The sequence below is a fragment of the Macadamia integrifolia genome, chromosome 3 (genome assembly GCF_013358625.1).
Source record: "Macadamia integrifolia cultivar HAES 741 chromosome 3, SCU_Mint_v3, whole genome shotgun sequence".
Classification (NCBI taxonomy): domain Eukaryota; kingdom Viridiplantae; phylum Streptophyta; class Magnoliopsida; order Proteales; family Proteaceae; genus Macadamia; species Macadamia integrifolia.
Genome location: NC_056559.1, coordinates 30,899,336 through 30,902,799, shown reverse-complemented (window position 1 = coordinate 30,902,799; position 3,464 = coordinate 30,899,336). Strand labels below are relative to the sequence as shown.

Sequence of the window (3,464 nt, the reverse complement as noted above, 5' to 3'; positions counted from 1 at the left end):
ACCTCCACCACCATATGGGACTAGTAGACATGATGATGGAGCAGAAAGAGCAGCAAAACTGGATGTCATTGATTTTTATGGAGACAATAATCCAGAATTGTACATTGACTGGATTCACAGTTTAGATACATTCTTCAGATGGTACGGGTTGACTGAGGCTCGAAAGATCCTATTTGCAGAGGCCAAACTGAAAGGCACAGCTCGAGTTTGGTGGATCAAGCAACAACAACAGAACCGAACCCGAGGCATTGGTTTGGTCAATACTTGGGCTGAAATGTATGAAGTCATGAATCAACGATTCTTGCCTTCTAATTACAAGCAATGCATGTATCTCAGGTTTGCACAGTTGAAACAAGAGAATTTAACCGTTGAGGAGTATGTTGCTAGATTTTATTATTTGGCCACTCGTTCTGACTTTGAGTGGGATGAAGAAGTCTTAGTGGCCCAATTTCGCAATGGTTTGCACCCTCAACTTAGTGCTGCCCTTGCATCTAGTCGACTACCTACCATGGAAGACGCCGTACAAGTAGCATATCAGGTTGAGGAAAATCTGAAACGCCCATACAATCGGAAAAATTTTGCAGATACTTTTTCTCAAGGTACTAGTTCCGTTTGGCAACAGTCTCCTACCCAAGAGAGGTCATCTAGCAAGCCATAGGCAAGTGCTACATCTCTGGCTTCTTCACGACCTAGTCAGGGGTATTCTCCACCTTGACATGTTTCTGAAATGTCATCTTCACGGCCTACTCGCCCATACTCACCCCCTCGGCGTGGTTCAGATAAACCTTCTGATTCTTCAAAATTTACAGTTCGGTGCTACTCATGCCATAGATTTGGACATATCAGTGCCCAATGTCCCAGCCGTTTGGTTGCTTTTATTGATAAGGATTCTCCTATACCATATATTCCCGAAGAGCAACTTGGTTCTGACACAGTTGATTTAAGAGAAGAGCGTGCAACAGGTGAAGTCAATGACACTCTCAGTGACGATGACCAACATCCTTTTTATGTCATTCGTCATGTGTTGACCACTCAGAAGGCCCCTGAAAATGAAGATTGGCGTCGCAGTAGTATTTTTCGACTCGTGTGAAGTGCACTGATCAGTTGCTAACCTTGGTCATTGATGGAGGCAGTTGCACTAATGTTGTCTCTGAAGACGCTGTTCGTAAGCTGGGATTGAATACAGAACCACATTCTAATCCTTACAAGGTTGCTTGGGTGAACAACACTAATCTCAAAATCACAGATAAGTGCTTAGTCACATATTCTATTGGTGGATTTAAGGATAAAGTCCAATGTGATGTTCTCCCTCTGAAGGTGTGCCATATCCTTCTTGGTCGACCTTGGTTGTTTGATAAGAAAGTACAGCATTGTGGCTATGCATATACCTATGCCTTCAAGCATGCCAACAAGACTATGAAGTTTCATCCTGCCAAAGATCTCCCTGAAATTAAGCTCAAGAAGATGGTGGGATCATTCCTCATTCAGCGTATTCCTTCAGACGGTCTCCTCGGTCCTTTCCCTAGCTCGACAGAGTCGAGTTCTTTTCAGAGGAGGAGAGTTGATGCAAATACGACTGCCCTTTCTTGGTTGGACCAGCATGACCGGCTTTGGAAGCCAAGAGCCAAAAAGAATCGGTCCAACCCAGGGTTTTGGTCCAACAAGGGTTGGAAATAAAATTAGTAGTTTACTTAGTATTTTATTTCATGCTTTTATTTTTCCAGACTTGAACGTAGGAGTAGGATTTACTTCCTTGCTTTGGTTTCCTTTTTATAGTTGTTTCCTAGTTTAGGCTAGTTTCCATTTCAGTTAAGTTTCTAATTTCATGTTCTTATTTTCCTATATATTGGTTGTAATCGATTGAAGATTTAGAGAGCAATTTGATTATTGAATGAATGTGTAAATGTGATCCTCCTTTTCCCCCCTCTCTACTCTGATTTCCCCTCCCTTCCCTAAGGGTTCTCCATCATTGAGTTGAGTTGTATTCAATGTATTGGCAATCTTTACTTGTTCTAAACTAACTACAATTTGAAATCACGCTGAATTGACTCAGTCAAACTTAACAGAAACTGGATGCTAGCAAAAATAGATTGTGTTTCTCCTCAAACTCATCAAGTTTTCACAGAAACTCTGTTGACTGGATAGGGTCATAAGATACTATCTATTATTTATCGTCTCCTTCCCCCATTCGAAAAGCAGCTGATGCACTACCAAATGCAGGAAGAACCGTCAATTCTAGGACACTGCCAGGACGGTTGATCACTTGATCACTAAAACAAGATGCAGGTTCTCATAGCTCCAAAGAAGTGTTTTTATTTTTATTTTCTTTTTTTTTTTAAAGGGTGGACTTGGATTTGGAGATTGAGAGCTTCATCAAAACCTCAACAAATGAGTAGGTTTTTACCCATTTATAGGTATGATATTCCCATAAATCAGTTGGTTTCAATGCAAATAGAACCTTTTCCCTTTCTGATGAACAAAAGGATTCTATTCATGAATACAAAAAACAGAAAGATATGGGAAAAACCACAGCAACAGCTTGACAAAGTGATGCAGCAGCATTAAAGTGTCTAGATAAAAATGATAAGACTCTGGAAACCAATGCCCAAGAAATCCAATCTGAAGCCTGAACTTATGTACTCAATTTTGGGGTCCAAACAAGGGTCCATTGCTGGAAACTATATTATGTTAGGAATTATCTTAATTGCTGGGGGCAATCTAGTACATTTGATCTTCCAATTTCAGTACCTGTTTTTCTTAGCATGGGCAAAAGTAACGGACTTATCAATTTGGAAAGAGTCCTAGTTTCTATTTCTTGTTCCCCCATCAGCAAATTGAGTAAAATATAATCTTTTTTGAAACAGATTGTGAGCTCTTGTGGCACCAAGCTGCCTCCCTTTTTCTGTCTTTTCTTTCTCTCATCAATCTCCCTTCCCATCCCCCACCACTCCAATTCTTCCATTTGATTCCCTGTTCTGCCTTTTGCTACTGTTGCAGATACTGTTGGCAGATAACTCATCTATTCTTCACTGTTGCAGGTCAGTCACCTTTTCTATATTCTGTTATTTGAGTACCCTACTACAGATATGTCTTAGCTTTTATTCTTTCTCGTATTTGTGTGCTGGTAACTGGCAATTCTGCTTTTCCAAATTGCTAAAAGTCTTACATCTGATTCTTTCCTTTATTATATACTAATGAATCCCAGCAATTCATTGTTTGGAATCTCATAGATGGCATTAAGACATATTTATTCTGTCCCAAGTCTCTTAATTAAACATCCTTAGACTACACAAAGATTTGGTATTGTAGACCATACTAAGAAGAAAAGAAACCCACGAAGCAAGCTTGTTCGACCATACTGCAAGACGGCCCTCAACCAGACAGGACTACAAAGAAATATTGGACCCACAATTAAGATTTAAGACTAGGTAAGGGTTTTTTTTTTTTTTTTTTTTTTTTTTTTT

General features: G+C 39.8%; 1 protein-coding gene across 2 annotated transcripts in view; it reads right to left on the bottom strand.

Moving 5' to 3' along the window:
- Positions 1-3,464, bottom strand: part of LOC122073690 — a 41,153-nt gene that overhangs the window by 33,492 nt on the left and 4,197 nt on the right. The window lies entirely within an intron of this gene.